The 25,888-nt window shown below is 40.0% G+C and overlaps 1 protein-coding gene across 2 annotated transcripts in view; it reads right to left on the minus strand.

Annotated features, from left to right (window-relative positions):
• Positions 1 to 7,924: 7,924 nt before the first annotated feature.
• Positions 7,925 to 25,888, minus strand: part of BTAF1 (B-TFIID TATA-box binding protein associated factor 1) — a 398,618-nt gene continuing 380,654 nt past the window's right edge. For both annotated transcript variants that reach the window (XM_063435223.1, XM_063435224.1), the window contains one exon: positions 7,925 to 7,945. The gene's annotated coding sequence lies outside the window, so the exon portion shown is untranslated. The remainder of the gene's footprint in view (positions 7,946 to 25,888) is intronic.

The raw sequence follows: 25,888 nt of genomic DNA on the forward strand, positions 1-25,888 counted from the left end.
GAGCTCTATGTCCGGCTGTCCGGCTGTGACGCGGTCTGTACGGACAGTGCCCGGCTCGAGCCCTCCATGGCTTTCTATGGGCACCGGGCGCCACCCCGAGCTCTTCATTCACTTCCTGCACTGTCCGCTGCGAGCTGTGATTGGCGGAGAGCCCAGGCCGCGCCCACTGATAGTAACCCGGGGACCAATCAGCGGCCGCCAATACAGTGAGAGCTCAGATACTGAGACACTGGGAGCAGCCTGGCACCAGGGACAATCTCACAGTCTGCCCATCATCATCACTATAATAATATTATTATTACTGGGATATGATATATATTATTATTACTGGGTATTCTATATAGACATCATTAATATTATTATTACTGGGTATTATATATAGACATCATTAATAATATTATAACTGGGTATTATATACTAATATGCATTACTGGAGTATTACTGAGTATTATAGATAGACATCATAATAATACTATTACTGGGATATTATATATATTACTAGAGTATTACTGAGTATTATATATATATAGACATCATTATAATACTATTACTGGGATATTATATATATTATATTACGGAGTATTATATATAGACATAATTAATAATGCTATTGCTGAAATATTATATATTATATTACTAGAGTATCACTAAGTATTCTATATAGACATCATTATAATAATACTATTACCGAGTATTATATACTATATACATTACTGGAGTATTACTGAGTATTATATATTATTGGAGTATTACTGAGTATTAAATACTATATACATTACTGGAGTATTACTGAGTATTGTATATTACTGGAGTATTACTGAGTACAGTATTAAATATATACATTACTGAAGTATTACTGAGTATTATACATTACTGGAGTATTACTGAGTATTAAATATATACATTACTGGATTATTTCCGAGTATTATACATTACTGGAGTATTACTGAGTATTATATATAGACAAATATATTATTACTGAGTATTAAATATATATTACTGGAGTATTACTGAGTAATATACTACTCGAGTGTTAAATATAGACATTACTGGGATATTACTGAGTATTATATTTTACTAGAATATTAAATACATACATTACTACAGTATTATTAAGTATTATATATGGAGTATTTCTTAGTATTATATGTGTGTGTATATATATATATATATATATATATATATATATATATATATATATATATTAGAATATTACTGATTATTACATATTACTAGAGTATTACTAAGTATTCTATATATTACTAGATTGTTACTGAGTATTACATATAGAGTATTATACGTATTCTAAGAGTATTAGTTATTATACGTGTGTGTCTAGAGAGAGAGCGCGAGAGAAAGTATTACTGTCACCGTATAATTATTTATTACAAAGATACATTACTGATTATTATACAGACACAGTACTACTATTTATTATACAGCTAGAGTATTCATGTATATTATATAGCCAGACTCTTACTGTTTATTATACAGCTAGAGTATTCATGTATATTATATAGCCAGACTCTTACTGTTTATTATACAGCTAGAGTATTCATGTATATTATATAGCTAGACTCTTACTGTTTATTATACAGCTAGAGTATTCATGTATATTATATAGCTAGACTCTTACTGTTTATTATACAGCTACAGCATTGATATTTATTATAAGCTACATTATCACGGTTTTTATTTACCTACAATTGTAAAAGTATTAAAGTTTATTACACAACTGCCATGTTACTGTGTATTATACATCTAGAATATTACTATCTGTTATACAACTATAATGTTACTGTTTATTATACTTGTAGAGTATTACTATCTATTACACAACTGCAATGCTACTGTTTAATATACTATTATACAACTGCAATATTACTGTTTATTATACATCTAGAGTATTACTATTATACAACTGCAACCTTGACAGTATTATACAACGTGGGGGCTACTGTTTATTATACGGCTAAATTAGTACTGTTTATTATAAGGCGACAGTTTTACTGATGATTTATTATACAGCTACAGTTTTACTATATATTATATAGTTAAATTATATTTATTATACAGCTAGGGCAATACAGATACAGTAACTGCTGTTTATTATACAGTTACAGTATAACAGTTTATTATGCAACCTTTGTATTCATGTTTCTTATAAGGCTAAGCTAGTACTGTTTATTTTACAGCTACAGTATTACTGATGGTGTATTTTACAGCTACAGTATTACGGGTTTATTATACATCTAAAAGAGAACTATCAATTATACAGCTACAATATTTATTATACTAGTTACACTTACTGTCAGTCACAGGGCAATTATACAGCTACAATAGGAACTATTTATTACAGCTATAATATTAATTATTTATTACACAGCTAGATAGTTTGTGTTTATTATACAGATAACATACTACTATTTCTATCACAGCTACATCATTGCTAGATTTTATCTCATCTCTACCAACATGCAGGTTTTATATGCAAAGACCACACTAACATAGTGACTGTATTAATGAGTGTAATTTGCATATATATTTTTATTATATAAACACACTGTATTATTATAGGCGTAACAAAAATTCATGTTTTGTAAATACAGTCACTGCTAATGTAGATATTATATGGATTGTTTTTAAATGAAAGAAGAATTCTTGGTCTTGTTCACTAAACAGTGAATTGTGGTGTTATTTTTGTCGGTTATCATTTCAGCCAAACTCGCTGTTTAGTGAATAACAATAATATGGTAAATAGGGGAGAGTAATGGTTTGCCTGATAGATATTGCCATTCAAGTATTACCAATTCTGCTGTGCTCACAACAAGTCTACCTGGAATTACTTTAACCAAATAACTGGCAAAATATCATTGATTTACAACAGGGGGTTAATTTTCAGAGTTCCCTGGAATTCAGTTTAAGGCAAAATCGATATGTCACGTGGATGCATTAGATTAAAACCCAAAGAATTAAAGCTGCAAACATGCACTATTAAAGATTAATACTATTGCAATCATATATTAAATTGTGTCACTTTGTATCTTTTAAACTTGGGAGTTTTAGTACAGATGGGAGGGCTTCCATAATTTGTCATCTGCCAATCTATCATAAAAAATATATAATAATCTTAAATCATGCAGGTTATCAATGAATCTTTTCTTTCATCATAATATGTTTATTTATTTGTCCTACGGTGCTTATGTGTTCATTTGTGAATCCCATCAAAGTAATTCTGTTAATTGTGCAATTTTCTGGCAAGATCCCTCAATATATTATCATTTTGTGTTTATTTTCCCTGTTGTAAAGTGACTTGACACTTTGTTAAGAGGATGTCAGGCCATTTGCACCTTTCCATCCCCATTAATTAACCCCATTGTAGCCATAATGTCCTGCTTGTTGTCCCTGATGTAAACTGACTATAGTAACACATACAGGGATCTAATCAGGTAGGAGATCATTTAGTGTCACTCACAATAAACTCCCCTGCTGAGTGTAAAATAGGGGGTTCCAGGTGACTTAATATGTAGATGACACTCTTTACAATGAGTGTCTAATTATTATTCATTGCCCCTGCCTGATCATTTTAATTGTTTTAACCCTTTTAGTATCACAGGTGTGTTAGAACCTATGGCAAGCTCTGCTACACTACAGGTTACAAATAATGGAACAGATATTGTGGTATTGGCAACAGTTATATAAAAAGAAATTGGTCATTATGAGAGAAAAAAAAAACATTTACATTTCACAAATGGGAATTTGTCAATTACTACAACACACACAAACACAACATAGTGCAATAAGGGTGAATTGGCTTTGGAGACAATTAATGCAGTATGTTAGATGTGTCAGAATGTCTTGTCCAAACTTGCACATTGTAATTTAAGTTTCATAAGACTTCTCTCCACAACCTGCTTATTTGACAATTAGCCCACAATAAATTAAGGAAGAAAGTGGTACATAATGTCAAATATACAATAGCTTATATTAAAACACAGAGCTTCCCACTTGCATTGACAATTTTAAGTGCTATATTTTAAATAATAAATACTAATAATTGTACATTACACCTACAGGGGGCGAATTAAAACGCTATTTAAAAAAAAAAAAATCCTGCGAAAATAGCCAAACTGGGGTAACATAGAAACATAGAATGTGACGGGAGATAAGAACCATTCGGCCCATCTAGTCTGCCCAATTTTTTAAAAAATACTTTAATTAGTCCCTGGCCTTATCTTATAGTTAGGATAGCCTTATGCCTATCCCACGCATGCTTATCCCCTTAAGGACACATGACATGTGTGACATGTCATGATTCCCTTTTATTCCAGAAGTTTGGTCCTTAAGGGGTTAAACTCCTTTACTGTACAGACCTCTACCACTTCAGCTGGAAGCTCTTACCTTGAGATTTTTTTTTTTCAAATTTACATGTTTACTAAATCGTGTAATTTTGCTTTCGAACATTCCAATGTGCTGTCTAGTGAATGATTCCTGAGAGAGAAATATAGAGTGGACTTGACAGTCACAGAGACAAAGACAAGGCAGAGACACAAAGGAGACAGACAGAAAAGGTTTATTTACTAAATCATGAATTGTTTGGAATTGGCAATGGATTTCACGTGTAAGGCCTAGAGTAGTTGAGCTGCACACATAGCTGTGTTAGAGAATATTTCCATTTTGACTATTTTTGTCTTCAAGTTAAAATGAACCGGTTAATTCAGGACATTTTTTTGGTTTGTTACATAACCTTCTACAGTAATAGAGATAAAGGGAAAAAAGGAGGCCTACACTTCCTTAAAATTATAGTTAAAAAAAACAATGTATCAAAGCATACTGCAATTACCCTTGTATGGACTATGGATGTAAAAAAAAAAACAATATAAATAATACACATATTGTAACATATCTGAGAGCTCTGTATAACTCCCCCTCCCTTCCACCCACACCATATTCTCATGGGCAAATATCACCTCTAAATACTGTTGAGAAATCCACAAAAAAATTAGCTATGGGATATGGAGAATCAGCTGAAAGGAAATAGTAATTCATCTATTAATTATTACAAAGCGACCAACTCGATTAACTGATTTATCTCCTGCAGCATCTACATACAATATAACAAAATTATTCAGGAACTACCCATCAGTGCGAAGAATCAATGGAAGCCCAGGAAATGTGGTTGAACTATTGGCCATCCTACCAAGGCACTGATTCATATATAAAAAAAATAATGGTACTTTTTAAAAAAGCCCATCCTTACATTTTAAGTCCAGTAAACAAGACATTAACTGGACCATATGATGTGACAAATTACACATTTGCAATCATGTCCTTAATCTCAATCTGCATGTAATAATAGTGTTGTATAAACTGATAAACACATGCTGCTAGGCCTAATGAGATTAGGAGCCTCTCTAATGTGATGATATTAAGGCCTGCTCAATATGCCTTGAGCCTGTGGTTAAATACTAGGAGGTTATAGGGGCCTGATTGATGCCTTAATCCAGCTCTCTAGTTGAGGCAATAACAGTTTAACTGGAGAGTTTAAGAGTCTGATTGCTACATTTTTACCCTGCTGTATATTCTGCTTGAAAACAGGGACTAAGCTTTAATTTTGCAGGGCTCCAACACCTGCTTTTAAGTGATCTGTAGGAGCCCATTTCACTCCCCTCTATTTGAAACCAATAAAATCTATATGCATGCAATGTCACAGTTATTGAACTAAATATTGTTTTAATATTGCTTCAGCGGGTTTAATAGTTAATTGTATTATGTTTACAGCCAGACAGGGTTCTATATTTTTTTTTTCACATCTTTCTTTCTGATTTGAGTCTGTTCACAGACTCACAACTAATAAAGCAGACCAGTTGTGCCCCGCTTTTATAGAGAAGGTGAGAGAGTTCTAATATTTTTACTCTGTTGGATACTGGAGCCAATAAAATGCATGAAATTTTAATTATTTTTTTGGATTAAGTTAGAAGTCTTTTAGGTTTAACAAAAAAAAAAAAAAACTTGTTTGCACGTTCTATTGTGAAGAAAGTGTAACAAAGGAAATTGTTACACATTTTGTCCAAGTGACATTTTTTATAGAGTGAATTGGATGCATTTTATGGCTATTCCAAATTATTTTTTTATCCCGCCGACATAGGAGATTGTAAGTGGGACACATTAAATAGGTGAGAGTCTTTTATTATAAAACTTAGACAGAACAATAAACATCAAATCATTTCATGCACCAAGGAAACGGTTCCATATGGGACCCACGTGCTCCCCAGTAATAGAAAAAACAGCTTATCCCCACAGTAAAAAAGATTAACTCGTTGAAGGCAATAAGGACAAAGACTTACAGTAAGTGTTGTAAAGGGTTAATCACAATTGCCTAAGCAAACTTAACCCAGATTATTCCAGACAAAATTCTTGTACTTTATTCTCAAAATCAGCTGTTATTTGTTTCTTTTTCTTTATTTTTTGTTTTGGCTTTTTTGGCCTGCAATTTGAGATTCGCACTTCAGTGAATAATTTTGTGAGTAACTGCATCGTTTGTTTCAAATGAAGTTTTCCATGTTGGAACAATGAATTACACTCAAAAGAGTCATTCCAAAATGATACTTTCCTTGTGAGTCATACAAGGGAAATCTATTCTAAAAAGCAAAGGGCTAACCGGGCCTCAGAGGGTTAATGGTAGTTTGAAAGGCTTCTCCAGGCAGAATTTAAACCATTCTCTTTTTAATCCGCTGTACAGGTGATGCAATATATTCTACAAAGAAATATCCATTAAAAAAAAAAAATTAGAATAGAAAAAAATACTGTTTTTATTTTTTTTATTTTTGTTGTGCAGTGGGACATTCACAGATCTTAACAATTTAGCAGCATATTAGACAATAGCAAACAAGCGGATAAACATAGAGGAATCGCACCTCAAGCAAGAAAAATAAAATCTGTGATAACATCATAGATGTAGTAAGCTGCACGTTTTAAACATTAATAGACAATTAACGGAAAGTATAGCTACTTGAGATATAGACTAAAAGAGCAGCATATACACTGATCGGCCACAACATTAGAATCACCTGCCTAATATCGTGTAGGTTCTCCACGTGCTGCCAAAACACCTCTGCTGAATCGAGGAATGGACTCCACCTGTGAACATGTCCTGTGGTATCTGACACCAAGACATTAGCAGCAGATGCTTTAAGTCCTGCAAGTTGAGTGGTGGGGCCTCCATGGAACAGATATGTTGCTCCAGCACATCCCACACATGCTAAATCAGATTGAGATCTGGGGAATTTGGAGGCCAAGGCAGCACCTTGAACTCTTTGTCATGTTCCTCAAACCATTCCTGAACAATGTTTGCCATGTGGCAGGGTGCGTTATCCTGCTGAAAGAGGCCACTACCATCAGGGAACACCATTGCCATAAAGGGGTATATGGGGTCTACAACAATCTCTGGGTAGGTGATACATGTCAAAGTAACATCCATATGAATGACAGGATCCAAGGTTTCCCAGCAGAACATTGCCCAGAGCATAACACTGCCTTTGCAGGTCTGTCTTCTTCCCATAGTGCATCCTGCTGCCATCTCTCCTCCAGGCTAACACTCACCGACCATCCACCTCATCTGAAAGAAAACATGAATCATCATTCTTCCATTACTCTATTGTCCACTTTTGATGCTCAGGTTCCCACTGGAGGCACATTCGGAAGTGGACAGAAGTCATTATGGGAAGGACCGGTGCAACCATAAGGCGTTACAGGCAGACAGCTATTGTGCACCAGCCCAGGGGGTGGAATTGCCAAGTGAATGGCAGGAGAGGAGCACACAGCACAGTGCTCCCCTCCTGGACGACACTGCATGTAGCATGGCTGCGCAGACCGCGGTGGAGGATCTTCTCTATCCTCTACCCGATCTGACAGGAAGTACTCGCTCTGAGTGACACACAGCTTCCTGTCAGACTGGATAGAGGATGCAGAAGATTATTTACCCTGGTCTGCCCGACCACGCTACATGGAGGGAGGTCAGCTGGCATAAGAGAGGGGTTGCGAGAGACCATAAAGGGAAAGGGCATGGAAGAGACCATAAATGGATGGGAGGGTGGTAAAGACACACACAAAGGACTGGGGGTGGGGACACACGTGGGACTGGGGGGGTGAGACACACAGAGAGGCTCGGGGGGGGGGAAGAGACACAGAGAGGGGTTGGAGGGAAAAAGAGACACACATTCAATCAGCAGTGGCCAAGGCCAGTAAGGTATTGTCATGCATGAAACAGGGCATTCATTCTCGGGACGAGAATATCATTTTGCCTCTCTATAAATCACTGGTAAGACCACATAATGAATATGCTCTGCAATTTTGGGCACCTGTTCTAAAGAAGGATATTATGGCACTAGCAAAAGTGCAGAGGCGGGCTACAAAATTAATAAAAGGAATGGAACATATCAGCTATGAAGAAAGGTTAACAAATTTAAACCTATTTAGTTTAGAAAAACGTCGCCTGAGAGGGGATATGATAACATTATACAAATAAATTCGGGGCCAATACAAACCATTGTGTGGAAATCTTTTCACAAACCGGACTTTACATAGGACATGAGGCCATGCGTTTAGACTGGAAGAAAGAAGATTTTGTCTAAGGCAAAGGAAAGGTTTTTTACTGTAAGAACAATCAGGATGTGGAATTCTCTGCCTGAAGAAGTGTTTTTTTCAGAGTCCATACAGATGTTCAAACAGCTACTAGATGCATACTTGCAAAAAACAGAATATTCAAGGATATAATCTTTCAATGTAGGGTAATAACTGCTTGATCCAAGGATAAATCTGACTGCCATTCTGAGGTCAAGAAGGATTTTTTTTCCCTAGCTTTTGCAAAATTGTGCTTCAAACTGGGGTTTATTGCCTTCTTTTGGATCAACAGCAAAAAAACAAATGTGAGGAAGGCTGAACTTGATTGACACAAGTCTCTTTTTTCAGCTATGTAACTATGTAACTATGTAATAGGGGCCTGGGAAGATAAAGAGACACGCAGAGAGGCTGTTGAGGATACAGAAACGGAAACTGTGTGTCTGGGGGAGGAGACACACAGAGGGGATTCAGGGGAGAAACAGACACATAGAGGGGAGCCAAAATAAAGGTTGATGTTGAATCAAAGTGTCGGATCGGATGCTTCTCCAAGCAAGGGTTTGGTGGTAGGCCACAGAAAATGTTGGGCACTTCAAAGCACCCGGTAAAACCAGAGAAACTCAGTCCAAGGTTATGACAGAAAGTTTGTTTTTTTTGTGCAACTTTCCACACAAAAGAAAGAAACTTGACATCAGAGCCTGCGCTGCATGATCACACTGATCGGACTCCCCTGTCAGGATGTTGCATGGTGAAGAGTTCTTCCAATTGCAAATGTGTAAATCTTCCAGGCTTGCCCAATGCACTCTTTCAGCATCCATAGGGATAGGGAATTGATTGGTTAGATCAGTTCCCCTCTGGATTGGGTGTAAAAAGCAGAAGAGAGATGAAGCAGGTAAATATGAAAAAACAATATATTTACATGTTTGTTTGTTTTTTAGCCCGCAGAGTGTGGCAACTATCTCATTCAGAGCTATAGCATTTAAATAAGACCGTTATCTCAAAGTGATGCATGTCCCTTTTAAGGCTGAACTATCCAATTTGCAAATTAACTTTATTCACGGTTTGTCTATTTTAGCCTAAGCTTTGCAAGTTCAATTTACATTTGCTTCAACTCAGATGTTAGTGAATGAACCCATTAAGGTCTAAAACAGGCTTCCCCAAACTCCAGCCCTCCAGATGTTGCTGGACTACAACTCCCATGATTCTCAGCCTATCTATTTCATTCATAGAATCATGGGAGTTGTAGTTCAGCAACATCTGGAGGGCCGGAGTTTGGGGAAGCCTGGTCTAAAAGCTATACAGGCAATAACGAGTGTATTGATCAGTGATGTTTAGAGATAGCTTATAGTGAATTGTGACTTTATCTGTCTTGTATTTCCTCTGTACAGAGCAAGAGGGAAGCTGTGTATTTCTTAAAGATATGGCATGTGTGCATACTGATTTCTGGAGATATAACTGTTCTCATTTGTTTGTAATGATCAGATTGGGACACACATGCCTTTACATCACAAATTCAGATAGTACAGATAATAGGTTGGCAAGTAAAGTCTTACTGTAATAGCAGCCGGAACTGTAAAAGAGCATTAACCAATTGAGTGCCAGGGTAGTTTTTTTTTATTATTTTAATGCCAGGGTAGTTTTTTATTTTTTTTTATTTTTTAATTTTAGTACTTTAAATTTTTTTTTTTTTTTTATTAGACATTATATATTACATATTACAAATGATGCTTAAAGGGACACTATAGGAACCGGGATTGCTTCATCTCATTGAAGTAAATAGTGTATTTTTTTTTTTTTGTCAATCTTTCTTTTATTGAAGCATTTGTGATGGGGTACAGAAAAGAAGAGGGAAACGTATAAGTCGGTTACAGTATGGGGTTAAGACAATGTCAGCTTTGAAATATTACATTTCCGGCATGGCGATGCTTAATTTTTTCATTTTTATCTTGTCGTTTAGCAAAAACATAGTAGAACCAAGAGCAATGCCTGTCTTGTTAGGCTGTCAAAGGAGTAACAGTATACAATACAATTTCGTAGAAGTAGATATAGCGTGAGTCAGGCTGGATTCTCTCCCAAGACAACCAAACAGCACACAACAAAATACAATCAAAGTAGCGTTACAGATATTCATAGATTGTAGGCGGGTATAACCTTTGTATGGGCTAAGTTAACTGTAATACGACTTCCATTAATGTCTAGTGCCTCCCTTCCATTAGTATCTCCCACATAGGCTATTGCTTACACGATTGGGTGTTGGACATAGAGACAATAGCAATATTTCTATATGTACTGGTTCCCTGTCTGTGCAGTGCAGTGCTCCTACGTTGAACAAGTAATATGGTCACCAATGTACATATATGCATCATGGTTATGATTCAAGTGCATGTGAGCGTGTGCCCTCGAGTGTGTACTAGGCTTGTTGGCAGGAGTGTGTCCGTATAGATATTTTGTCTAACCTCTAGTAATCGTTTGTTTGAAGCAAATGGTATGTGTCATGACATAAAACAGTTTACCTGTGTAGCAAGGTATAAGACAAATATAAGATTAATCGTATTGTCCACAAGCGTGTCCAACCTTTCGGTAGGATCCGCAAATTCGCTGTTAGAGCATGTTAGCGCCCAAGATACTCAGTGCTAGCAGTGTGACAGTGTCCCATATCAGCGATTACATGTGGCCCCCATCAGATTCTCCATCACCCGATGCCGTCTCTGTGTAGGCGGTGCGTGTCCGTTTCTGGGTTCCTGTGACCCGTTGCAATATAGGTGTCGGAGAGGGTGTCCCCCCAGCCCCAGGCTGGAGTGCAGGCCTGCATCTTCTTGCCACAAACTCGGTTGCCACTGGGGTCCGGGTTTACTCCACTTGCGGGAGGGACGGAGGAGCGGGTCGTTGTCCGTCGTGTTCGTTGCTTCTTCCTCCGCCAATGTGGATGATGCTTGTGGGCACTATGCCCTGTGACCTGCCGCCCGGGTGGGTAAGGTTGCGCATACATGGGTGGGTGAGACGAGTGTGTACCCAGGGGTAGTCCCTCCACTTCCCGACTCTCACGGTTCCGCTCACCCTTCTTCTGTGGCGGAGGCGATTTGGATCGGGCTGCTTGCTGTCGCCTCCCAAGCGAGTCCCAGAGGTGGAATAGGATCGCCTCCAGGCGCCTCAGGGGTGCAGTCGATGGCAGCGTCATGTTCGCCATGCGGGTTGTTTTGCCGGCCGCCATTTTAGTTGAGACCTTTAGGGGCCTGTTGGTTAGCATGCCCGGGTCGTGCTTGTGTGGTCTGCGTAGTTGTGTGCTCTTGGAACAGAGAGCGGACCGGGATAACCCCCACCGGTCCAGGGGGGGGGGAGGAATAGAAGTAAGTGCTTGAAGGGGTTGATGTCTGGCTTTACCATCCAGGAGAGCGGCCGTCTCTCCCTGGCTCTGGCACAGGTAGGCCCCATTAACGTAAATCGGGTTTCCGGGCAATTTGCGACTCGTGTGTTGATTCATTCGATGCCCCATGGTTACCCTGATTCGCTGGGTGCACTCCGACTCCAGATCGTGTCCGTTGTCGGGGTTTATACCCCCGATTTCGTCGCTTATTGCAGGAGCTGATTTACAGCACGTCTGGTCGGCTCGGTGGTTAGGCTCCGCCCCCCAAGTAATTAGTGTATTGAGTCCCTTGACTTTCTGTCTCTTTTAATAAGTTTTGAATGTTTTATTACTAAATCAGAGTTCCCAATAGCCAATCCTCTCTGTCCTCTTCGAGCTAATGAAGAGTATTAGAAGAAGTATTAGCTTCAGCAAAAGTGGGATGCAGTGATAGGCTGAAAACAGTCAGATGACACTCTCAGCCAATCACAGCGTACATTGCTGGCATTAATTAGTATGGCTAGTAGGAAGTGTATAATCTCTGCCTTCATGGTATCTCCAATGGGGGCTGGGCTTGGGTTGCTAAACTGCTTGAAAATGGTTTGACACTGCATACAGGGCCAGTGCCAGGTGACTCCAGGCACTATAACCAATTCAATAAGATGAAATGGTTATAGTGCCTACAGTGTCCCTTTAACAGTTTCAAAACAAAAGTATTCAAAATGTGTTTTGTGGGCCTGAAAGTGTAGAATGCAGAGTGGGAGATATCGCGGAAGAAGTGTGTCTTTCAACTAGAAGATAAGTGGGATCTGTGGTGTGGGAAACAAAGGATTTGAGTCATAAATGGAAAAGTTTGTATTAAAGGCACTCCCTATAATAATAGTAAAAAAAAAAAGAAAAGTACTGCAATCACCTACACGTGGTTATCCATATAAATAAACATACACATAGCTGATAGTTCTGCCTCCCACCCATCAGTATGCTCCGAGAAAGATCGCTGTTATTCAGATATCCTACTATAAAGTAGGCATCACCTGGCAATCTTTCTTTTATATTCATTTATAGGACAGAAGAACATCATAAGTCAAAACCAGCCTTCTTTTGTCAGCTTTTATCATATCGGTGATAAACTAGTGCGTATTTCATTTTCATTTTAAAAGGGAATTGATACTTCTCTGAAAATGATACTTTGAATGAAACTTTGAAAATTACCTAAAACTTGTGCTAACATTCTTTCATGTGTTGCTCTGTTTTCTTTTTAATTGATATAAATGTGGTTTCAGTTGCCGTCACAAGCGCGGTCAGGGCACACATACCACTGGAAGAAGAGAAACAGAAATCTGGTAGCTCTGTGCTGGCGGCCAGAGGCAAAGGTGGCAGATACAGAGGACATGATAGTAGTTAAAAATTCGGTCTACTCGCTTCATTGATCCAAGCGATCTTCCCGGGACCCCTACACTACCGTGCTCTGCTAAGGCTCCTACCTAAGAGCAGGACATTCCTACGAGTCCCAACTAATATTGGACGTAGGATCACAGGAAGAACTGGAGTGATGCCTCGGCCACATGGAAACGTGGAATGGTCAGGCGATATTCGGGTCCGCTTCAGACATAATAGAATCGGATGCCAGCTTATGTGGCTGGGGAGCACATTGCGGGAACATTTCCACAGGTGGCAGATGGTCAACAAACAAATCTCTGCTCCACATCAACTGTCTGGAATTGCTGACGGAGTCTTTCACCATCCGCAGCCTTTTGCCAACTCTGGGAATTGGTTGCACCCTACTCCGCTTGGACAATGTGTCGACAGTACGTTAAATCAATCACCTGGGAGGCACAAAATCAAAACTGCTGGCGAACCTACCAAAGGAATTTTGGCACTTCTGCCTTCGCAACAATGTATCAGTGATGGCCGAACATATCCTGGGTTTGGACAACACGTGGGCGGACTGGAGGATTTGGGGGATCGGCATCTGCTCAGGTCGACCTTCCAACAACTCGAACTATTGTGGGGCCCACTGGACATAGACCTGTTTGCATCCAATTGAACACCCAACTACCCCAAGATACAGTTGGCGTACGGACCCTGCAGCGATGGGGGCGGACGCCTTCCTACAGATGTGGTCACCATCCCGTCACTATGCCTTTCCTCTGTTCAACCTTATCTCTTGGACACTGTCTTACATATGCAGACACAAATGTTCTCTGGTGATAGTGACTCCAATGTGGCAAACACAGCCTTGGTTTCCTAGACTTCTGGAGATGTCTTTGGATTTCCCGCGTCTGATACCAATAGTCCCGGACTTGCTTATAGATCTGGATGGGAAGTCACACGTCTTGATAGATCAGGATCTACTTCAGCTCACGGCATCGTTAGTTTCCGGAGTCCCTGGACAATCACAAACGTTCCAAATCAACTACGGAACTCCTGAACAACGCCTGGGTCTGTGGGGTTAGATCTGCCTATCGGTCTGCACGGCAAATATGGGCTTGCTTGTGCGTGGAAAGGTCGTTGGATCCAGTTTCTGCCTCTCTGAATGCGGTACTACATTTTCTAACTACACTTTTTGAATCGGGGAAAAGCTTATCGCACAGTCAATGTTTACAAATCTGCTATTTCTGCAGGACAAGGTTTGGATGGTTCCCCAATCGGACAGCATCCTTTCATTTGCAGACGATTCATTAGACCCCCAAGAGCAAGATACTACTCATTTTGGGATGTCAATATGGTGTTTAATTTTTTGGACTCCTGGTTTGCGAATGATGAATTGTCCCTTAAACACCTGTCTTGGAAACTGCTTTATGCTTCTGTGTTTGCTTTCTTGTAAACGAAAGTCAGATGTTAGAGCTTTGTATTGGACCGCAATATCCTTCACTCCAGAGGGAGCATCGTTCAAAATATCTTGTAGGACTAAGTCAGCTACGAAAATGGTCTCCTACCCGAGATTTTCTGTCAGACCTATTCTATGACCGGTTGCTTGTTTGCAATCTTATCTAGATCGTACACAGAGATTACCTTTAATTGCTCATTTCGTTTTGTGTCCTACATCTCCCAGTTTCTACACCCACTTTAGCTTGGTGGATCCAGGACCTTCTATCCATGACAGGGATTGACACTTCGATGTTCTCAGCTCATTCTGTGACGGGTGCCATGGCCTCTAAAGTTCTGATGGTAGGTTGTCACCTTGAAGATCTATTGAGAGCTGCGAATTGGTCTCACGAATCTACGTTTCGGGATTTCTATTTCCGCCCGAATGACCATTTTTCTTCTCAGGTTGTGGCTCAGCTTTGAACTAGCATATTAATAGGAGCCTCTGTGTCATTAATACAATTTCGAGATTTTACTATTAACATGACGTAAAGTCATGATTTTATTAATGATACGGAGGCGAGTATTATTCCCACCCACCCTCCCGGTGGGTTTTTGGGCATTACCGTGATATGGTTCTTCACGGTAATTGGCGGTACGTGTATTAGGTGATGATTCGTGCGCATAACGTTATGTGATCCGTTTTTTTCTATCCTGATTATACTGATATTTGCCTATGGCCTTGAATTGTGATTGTGCAGAGTCCTGAGTTTGGATTTTACCATATATTTGTTTTTCCACAGCTTGATTATCGACCGAGACGTTTACCTACATGGACATTATTCATGATGTTTCAAGTTTCGGATTGGATTCTGGTCTTCGGTTTTACCGGCAAAGTAGAGGAAGTTTACTGCTAGCTCAGACCTTTTATAGACTGTCCTGCATCCTGATTGGCTACCCTGCTCCAAGGCAGATTTGTTATAATTGATACTTTTATTCATATACATTCAAGTTATATATATATTTTATCTTTACTGCTGAGGGAAAATAAAGTAAGAGAAAGCCTAATACTCACCTCCGTGTCATTAATAAAATCATGACTGAACGTAATGTTAATAGTAAAATCTAGGAATTATTTCCTGTGCCTGGAATAGTTATTAATGTCAAAGACGAACTTGATTTCACAAAAGTAACATAGCAATGCCCTGATCCAAAGTGTATGTGTGTTAAAATACTCTGTGTGTGCTTTATTGGGCAATAGATTGACTGTTAATTTTAAGAGCAATCTGGGTTACAGCATATCTTACAGTAATCTCTAATTATGCAGCTGATTAACTTGGCAGGAGAAATGTAAGTAACTGTTTCTCACCAGAACCAGAAATAATGAAACAAAGTATCTGTATTAGTCCTTAAAACGTATTAAAAAGGTGCTGATGGAAACTGGTGCATTGTGATGGGAAATTGGGGAGAAAGCAGAGGGGTCACTATTAAACAGTAGGAAGAATTGTCCGAAATTGTGTATATAGAAGGTCTCAGCGTTAAAGCGTCTGTTTATTTATATTTAATAATACAATCATTTAAGCTGACAAAGTGCAATGTAGCAAGGTAAAAAGGAATTGAATACATGTATTGCAGAAAAAAAGAAGGCACAACTGTTAGGAGAACGTTGTTTAGTGACAATTGATAAAACTGATTGAAATAAATCACACATCTCGTATTTTCAATAATTTCAATATTAATGAAACAAGCTATATAAATATACCTCTTCTCCCCATCTCATCCTACCTCTTCGAGCATCTTACACACCATCTTACTATCCAACCCCAACCATCACCTCACACCCCATCTTACCATCCCATCCCTTCAATCATTCCACACACCCCACAATACCAATCCACCCCATCGTACCATCCCGTTCCTTCCATCATCCCACACCCCATGTTACCATCCCACCCCTTCCATCATCTCTCACCTCATATTACCACCCCACCCCTTAAATCAACCCCCACACCCCACCATACAAATCCACCCCATCCATTATCTCACACCCCATCTTACCATCCCATCCCTTCAATCATTCCACACACCCCACAATACCAATCCACCCCATCTTACCATCCCATTCCTTCCATCATCCCACACCCCATGTTACCATCCCATCCCTTCCCCCTTCCATCATCTCTCACCTCATATTACCACCCCACCCCTTCAATCAACCCACAAACCCACCATACAAATCCACCCCATCCATTATCTCACACCCCATCTTACTATCCCACCCCAACCATTATCTCACACCCTATCTTACCACCCCACCCCTTCCTTCATCTCTTACCTCGTCTTACCATCCCACCTCTTTAATCATCTCACACACCCCACCATACTATTCACCCCATCCATTATCTCACACCCCATCTTACCATCCCACCCCAACTATTATTTCACACCCCATTTTACCATTCCACCCCTTCCATAATCTCTCACCTTATCTTACCATCTCACCCATTACATTATCTCACCCCATCTTACCATCCCACCCCAACCATTATCTCACCCCGTCTTACCATCCCACCCCAACCATTATCTCACACCCCATCTTACCATCCCACCCCTTCCATCATCTCACACTCCATGTTACTCATGAGAGAGAGAGAGAGAGAGAGAGAGAGAGAGAGAGAGAGAGAGTGTGTGTGTGTGTGTGTGTGTGTGTGTGTGTGTGTGTGTGTGTGTGTGTGTGTGTGTGTGTGTGTGTGTGTGTGTGTGTGTGTGTGTGTGTGTGTGTGTGTGTGTGTGTGTTCTCAAACCATTTCTGCATCCATCCTTCCATGACACCCCATCCCTTGACCATCACTCCATTTCTCCCTTCTCCCTCTTATCTTTTCACCCCATATTCTCCTTCTCTTTCTCCTTCACACGCCATATCCACCTCACCCTCACATACAGTTTCCTCATCTCCAGTATTTCCCTTTCCTCATTCCCTCAATATCTCCCCTCTACTCCTATTGATGTTTAACAAGACATCTCCTTTGTCCGCATGGCGCCGTTTCTTGTAAGTCTGTTGACTCTAGTGTTTAATTGGTGGTTTTATCTCAGTCTAACAAAGTCTGACAAGAATGAATATAGCAAAACAAACAGCCGCTATATCAGGCGAGACTGCGGAGCTGAGGACTTATTCCAGTCATTATACCTGGAATAATGTTACTCTCTAAGAGTCTAATCAATGCATCCCAGTGCACTGCGCTATGGACCGTGTTGGCGCTATACCTTCTTCATTAGAAGCCTCAATTCCATCTCCAATTGTGTATTAATCTAACACACCTGATCACATTTTTTAACCTTTATTTTTGGGGGCTAAAATCCACAAAGTCTTTTATTTTATGTTCTTTTATAAAGATCATTTATTTTATTTTACATTATGTAAAAAAGTGAAACAATGTTTCAAAGAACATATTGATACAGAATCCTTAAGTGGGCAATGAATGGAATGTATCACAAAAAAAGATACATGCGTCATGCTGAGGATGCTGCTGTCGAAATGTTTACATAATTCCTCTTATCTGACTGTAATAATATGCAGGAAATCGTTTTGGATATGCAATAATTACAGAAAGATTAGTCCGTCTACCTGGGAAGCTCTCCATCAGCCGATTAGAGCAATCTGCGTTATTGGTTTCAGCTCCCCCAGAGGCAGATCCTCTCATAGATATGTTATAAGATAATGAGGGCAACTGCCTGGGTGCATGAACACTACAGGACTGATAGGGGGAGAGAATAGGGTGACCTTGCAATGAGACTCCTCTGGGTAGATAATTCAGGAATAACTAACCTTACAATCAGTAACGTGTTACAATCTATCGATTGCTCCCTACCTGGCGTCCTTAATTCTCCCCAAAATGGGCCATTTTTGATTTGAAGACCCTTCAAGCTATCTGACTGTCTGCAGGTGTTATCTGAGCCCCTGTGATAAAGTCTGGGGTCGCTGTGTCCTCCTTCCCCCCCATTTCCATACTGAGGCCATTTCAGACATGAGATGGGTCTGAGGAGTCTCCCTATCTGGTGACATGGACTGTGACAATAGTAAGTGCCAGCTCAGTGTACACAGAACCTGCTCTGGGAGGATATTGATTTATCCAGCCCAGCCAGCTCTGCCAACTGCAAGGAGCACATAATATGTCAGCCATTGGCTCTGGATATGTTTGCCATGGGCTTTATAGAAGGCATCTCCATTTAATTAGCCTTATCTGCTGAATAATCCATTGTCTCCTGATAAAAAGCATTTCTGGTGGAAAGATAAGGCTGTGACTGGCTGTCAATGGACTAATGCAGAGGGCAAATTCAATGATTAAATAAATGGATTTAATGGAACCAATTAGAGTTAGGGAAGTGGATATTAATGTGTATTTTCAATTGTCTAAGAGAGAGAGGGGGAGAGAGTAAAATAGAGAGGGGAGAGAAACAGTGAGTGAGAGAGACGGTAAAATAGAGAGAAAGATGGATAGAGAGTGGAAAGAGAGACACACAGTCAAATAGAGATATGGATAGAGAGAGGAATAGACAGTTAAATAGAGAGAGAGAAACAGAGGAATAGATAAAAATAATAGAAAAGGTATAGAGAGAATGAATGAAAGAAAGAGAGTGTGTCTGAGAAAAGAGACATTCAATGGAAAAGAGAATAGACAGAGGGAGTTCAAAGTGAGAGGACAGAAAGAGAATTGACTGAGAGAAAGGCAGAGATAGATCAACAAATGGGAAAAATGTTTATTAAATTTATCACACACACACACAAATACAGAAACTGCTAGTTATAATAATAATAATGCTTAGTTCTGGGTAGCAGGATGCAGTACCAGACTAACACTATACATTGTAATAATAATAATAATAATAATAATACTATAATTGATACTGTATCCAGGAATATACAGGATCAGACTAACACTACACATTGTAATAATAATAATACTATAATTGATACTGTATCCAGGAATATACAGCATCAGACTAACACTACGCATTGTGTCTATAGGCCCAGCGTGGAGGATTGATATGAAATGTTGAACTGGAGGCTCGGGCTCTTGTAACTACTATTAAAAGTCTCCAACTGCCTGGGCTTTTTATTTGCTGAGTTAAAGCAGCATGCTCTGTATTGCTGTAAAATAGGTGATTTGTTTAATATAAGGCTGTTTATGAGTTTAATCAAACCAGTGTTTACTTTAAATTGCCCAGGATTTTATATGACTTTAAAAGCAGTGGCCCTCCCCACATGTTTGTCATTCGATCTGATATGAGGGGCTATTTGCTTTATAGTGAATTAGAGATTATATGGCAAGTCCTCCAACATCTGGACATGGGAATCCAGGAACGTTCTCTCTGCAAAGACAGTGCACCTTCCTGACACACGTCATAATAAATCCAGCTATCACAAAACTGGGATAAAAAAATAAAATAAAAAAATTCTTTATTACAAATACATTTTGCTAAGAGACTGCCAGTGCCCCAGCTGCTGTCAATCTGAACTCCCACTACTCTCAGACAGCAGGTGGCTTGGCTGCGATTAATGGGAATTGAAATCCACAGCAGAGAGTCTTGCAGAGATTTCTGAATATTAGTGCAAATAATACTCTATGAAATCATTTTTTACTCACTAATTGTATTTACATGGGTCCTCAAAAAATACAGGAACCAGTATTGAAAAAAATAAAAATAATAAAAACTCTCATTTTATTTGCAGATTTATTTTTACGTTTAAAAAGATAATATTTGGTCAATCCTGCTGTTATATGTGTTTAATACTTATTGTGGCTCACAGACGTGCAAGAGTGATACATTTACTGGAGGTTCATTAGCACATGATTTACATGGAAAAGGAGTGAGGATTTGCAAAGGCACTGATTGCGATGAACTGCAGTCACAGTGTTAACGAGAGACGCTAACAGATCCTAATTAGCCACTTGGTAATATGTTGTTAAATTGCTGGGTTCTGTATATTGTCTCCTTAATCATGTTTAAAGATCAGAATGCTGCCACCTGCTGTCTGTCAAGTATAAATTCCCATATCCCCCTGTTTCCTTAAAAGTAAAATGTTGCTTCCAGATTAACCATTGTGAATACACTAAACTGTGATTTTATTTTATTTTTTTGTTTAATATTATTTATTTATAGGTGCAAGATAATACAAACAGGCTTGCTATGCCACAACAGCACAGACAAGCATTTTAGGTAGATGCACATGGTTACATTGTCATGGCACATAAGAAAAAACGCACAATTTATTGACTCACTCAAGCTAAAATAAGCGTTTTTTCATTTTTTGTCAATCTTTATTTATAATGGTGCAAGCATGAACAGGTGAGCTAGATACGCCACGGCAGCGATATCAAGCTAAGTAAAACAGGTAATATATCATGGCATGTATAACATAACCACACAGCAGGTATGGAAGGTAGTGTCAGGAAGCAGCGCCTATGGTAGTCTTTTCAAGCTCAGGGCAATTTGGGGGGGAGAGAGCGGAGAGGACAGAAATATAGTGTAGTACAGGCATTGGCAACCTTCAGCACTCCAGATGTTTTGGACTACACCTCCCATGATGCTTTGTCAGCATTATGGGTGTAAGAACATTATGGGGGATGTAGTCCACAACATCTGGAGTGCCCAAGGTTGCCTATTTCTGGTGTAGTATATTAGACTGCTGGTGAAAGTAAGTAAAGGAAAATTGCACTTACAATTTTCTGGAGCTTATATTCAGCTCCAGATATATGCGCCTGGACGGTACAATCCCCGTCTATGGATATGATGATGGTCTTGGTGCACTCACAAAGGGTATTCCATTACCAAACAGCTGCAAAGCAGCAATAAAGTATCCTCAATGCATCAGAGGGAAGATAAAAACATAATATAGTGCTCTCTGTATGGTCCAAAATAAAACTGGAATTAGAGAAAGTAGGTATACTCACAAGTGAGGAGCAAATGAAATATTGCTGAGTATAGGAGGCGTAGGTGGAATAAGCCACACCAAGAATATCACTTGCAAGTCCTCAGGTTCAGATGATAAAACTATTGGATGTTTAAAGGAACACTATAGTCACCTAAATTACTTTAGCTAAATAAAGCAGTGTTAGTGTATAGATCATTCCCCTGCAATTTCCCTGCTCAATTCCCTGTCATTTAGGAGTTAAATCACTTTGTTTCTGTTTATGCAGCCCTAGCCACACCTCCCCTGGCTATGATTGACAGAGCCTGCATGAAAAAAAACTGGTTTCACTTTCAGACAGATGTAATTTACCTTAAATAATTGTATCTCAATCTCTAAATTGAACTTTAATCACATACAGGAGGCTCTTGCAGGGTCTAGCAAGCTATTAACACACGCAGGGGATAAGAAAATCTTAATTAAACAGAACTTGCAATAAAGAAAGCCTAAATAGGGCTCTCTTTACAGGAAGTGTTTATGGAAGGCTGTGCAAGTCACATGCAGGGAGGTGTGACTAGGGTTCATACACAAAGGGATTTAACTCCTAAATGGCAGAGGATTGAGCAGTGAGGCTGCAGGGGCATGTTCTTTACACCAAAACTGCTTCATTAAGCTAAAGTTGTTCAAGTGACTATAGTGTCCTTTTAAAAGGATAGGCTTGGAAGCTCCAAATAGCATAAAATGGCTATATTTATTGGAAACAAATGGAATAAAAACAAGGTAGCAATAATACAAGTCAAAATAAAAATGGTAACATAAAATAAATATGAGCTTAGCATCTTAATAGTATAAAAGTTAGTTTTATAAAGAATAAACGAAATTTAAAAGAAATTAAAAAGAGAGTGGGATAGCTTTAAGGGGGGCACCAAGATTGCCGGCACACCAAGATGGCCGCTGCCAGTTTAAATGCATATGCTGGAGCAGAGCCACTAGAGGCTGGATTAACCCTCAGTGAAACATAGCAGTTTCTTTGAAACTTCTATGTTTTCAGCTGCAGGGTTAAAACTAGAGGGACCTGGCACCCAGACCACTTAATTGAGCTGAAGTGGTCTGGGTGCCTTTAGTGGTCATTTAAATTATGCACGTGCAAGTGTAGTGAAGCCATATTAGCCTTACAAGTAGAAAATCAAAATATATATATACCTGAGAACGGCAAGTTACTTAACCCCTTAAGGACACATGACATGTGTGACATGACATGTCATGATTCCCTTTTATTTTAGAAGTTTGCCACTGGACGACGAGGCACCCTATTGATATTATAATGCATGGAGGTGAGTGTGGCAAACTGAATCTCGTCACGGGTTCTTGGAGGGGCCTGCTGGCTGAGGGAGACGCTAAGAGTGGTCAGCTGATGCTCTCATCCAATCAGTGAATTACAATTCATAAAACTGTTTCTTTTCATGAGTCTGTTGTTAACGTGTACTACCTTGTAACTACCGAGCAATTTGCAAAACATGTCCCACCAGAATCCAGTGCAGAATTATGAAGTAATAATTCAAGCAGTTATAGATTACAAGACAATATCTTGTGTATACTGCATTTTCCGATCAGTATGTTGCCATATTGCCCCATTTGTTGTCACCTTGTCACCACATTTCCAAAAGTGACACAGTGTCTATAAATGAAAATCCAGCACACTCCCTTATCTACGAAACAGCTACTTTGGTGCTGACCGATTTTGCTAGTTTTATTAAAAACACCTAATCTAGGCAAAAAATAATGGGGGCTTACTTACATTATATGATCATACATTGCATACGTCTGCCACAACGTCAATGAACCCCATCTTTGGCAGGTCCTACTCTAACAGCCAAATATCTGCTAAATGAGCTACTTACTTGGGGAAATACTTCCATCTCGAGTTCTCTGCGGTATAAGGCTAAATAGGGTTATTGAGATGAGGCACCTGGGACAGGGAGGGGTGCAAAACCAAGGACCTGTCTAGACTCCTAAATATATATATATATATATATATATGTTCTTGTGAGTGCAGCCAACCCTTTGTTTTCTCATACAGTGTCTATAAATGTCACATAATGTCTGTTGCCACACTCCGTGACACGCCACATTGTGACACTTGTGGACAAACAAGCACGTAGAACTGCAAGTGGGATCCCTCCCCTTAGATAGCTATCCAAAGCTATAGCAGGAAATCCTCCTTGGCACGAGGCTTCCTGAGTTTATGCATGTTACATGGTGAAGAGTGCTGCGGTGGAATTATCCGACTGTGCCTGGCTGTTCATAACGTTGGCTTCAGAGACAGGAGAGTAGCTGCTCCTGGTTTATAAGATTTATTCTTTGTTGGATGTGAGCTTCCACGTTTTTCAGATTTAACACGGATGGTGGGTCCATGGCCTCTAATGTCTCCATCCCCTGCTGGAGGCTATTTCTGAATCTGAGGTTATACGCTTAGTCATACCAATTCATACCAGTGATATGCCGAAATCACTCAACTGACACTCTCAGATTATCCTTTAGCTCTTCGCTGGTCTGGTTTATATGGAAGAATTATTCAAAATCATTGTGTGTTAAATATTGCTTTAAAACAGGGGGGGGCAGGGCACTCCACGCACCATTACCACTTCAAAAGGATGAAATGTTTACAGTTAGTTTTCTTTTTAAAAATTATCTTAGCTCCATATGCGCACCCCTTCTGCTCTCCCTCAATGTTTATCATTTTGTTCCAAAAATATTGTGGTAACGGATGTTGTGGCAGATGGTGTTTGCCAAGCTGGGTTATGTGAGGAGCGTGGTCTCTATAGTGTGGGCATTTAGATGTTGCACTCATGCTATTTAAATATACCCCAACACCCCGGGGTGTGGAGGGGCAGAAAGGGAACGTTTCAGCAGTGCAATTAACCTGAACATTTGTTAACAAAAAGAGTGGAGGAGTCCTGCTCGCCGTAAGTGGCATGCTCGTGGAGCAAGAGGGCTGGTAAAAGGTAAATATTAGTCCCTGGATTCTTCAGGTCATAGCTGCTGTGGATGATTCCACTCCAGCCCTTCGGGGGAGGAACTGTGTCACCTTCATAGGATCCCTTGCAGTTGGTAGTGTCGCTAGGTGGCTTGGTCCCGCATTAGATAGAGAGTATTGTTGCAGCCCCGGGGCTGGCAGGAGATCTGTGGCTCTTTGCATATCTTGGATCTTGAATGATGTGTCGCCGTGGTGGATTATAAGTGCTTGTTTGGCCTGTCTAGGGGTCAGGAGGGCTGACAGCAGGCACCAAATGAAGTGTGGTACCTCTGCCTCCGGTATCTCCTCACCGATGCCCCGGATCTTGAGGTTCAGTCTTCGCCTCTGGTCTTCCAGATCTGCGAACCGCTGGTGTATTTTGCGAGACTGCTGTTGCAAGTCTTGCACCGCTTTTTGCAGCTGCGTCGTATCTTGCGTGTTGCAGCGGGAGTCGTCTTCCAGCGTGCTCAGGCGGCCTGTCAGGCCTTGCAAGTCTCCGCGAGTTTGGGCCATGTCAGCCTGTATGGTGAGCTGAAGCCCCGCTAGCAGGTCTTTAATCACCGCTGTAGTCAACGGAGATGTGTCTGCTTGTGGATGAGTCTGGGTAGGAGCACCCAAGATGGGTGAGTGTGATATTTCAACCCCGCTGGTAAAGTCATCCGAGATATCAGAACAGTCCTCGGCGTAGTCAACCATGTTTGTGCCCATGTTGTTGTGGGCCTGCCGCCATAGGTCTCAAAAACCAGAATAGAATCAAAAACCAGCTTGTAAAACTTGCAGATCTCTTGTCTGCAGTCTGTGCAAGCCCCTCCTTCTAACCCCGAACAGACTTTCTGTGGCTGTCCAATCATAGACTTCACAATGCAGCTCAATGAGAGGTCTTTGCAAGGCAGGTGCTCTGGGCAATTGCTGCCTGTTGAGTTTAGCGCCACTGAGCTAACCAAACCAGGAAGTAACATTACCTGTTGTCTGCTTGTAAGCCAAGGGGGTGTAACCAGGTTAATTTATAAAAGTGTAAATTTCTACTGAAATCTGCACTTTTTGCAAAATGAAAGAAAGAGGACACACTCTTCACACATAAAGCTTCTCAGCAAGCTAAAGTGATTTAGGGGTCCGGAGTGTCCCTTTAATAAACTGTGGGCTCAAAGTGAATTTCAAATTCAAGGCTAGAGTATCTGAACTCAAAGCACAG

This window comes from Pelobates fuscus, chromosome 10, assembly GCF_036172605.1.
Source record: "Pelobates fuscus isolate aPelFus1 chromosome 10, aPelFus1.pri, whole genome shotgun sequence".
Taxonomy (NCBI): Eukaryota; Metazoa; Chordata; class Amphibia; order Anura; family Pelobatidae; genus Pelobates; species Pelobates fuscus.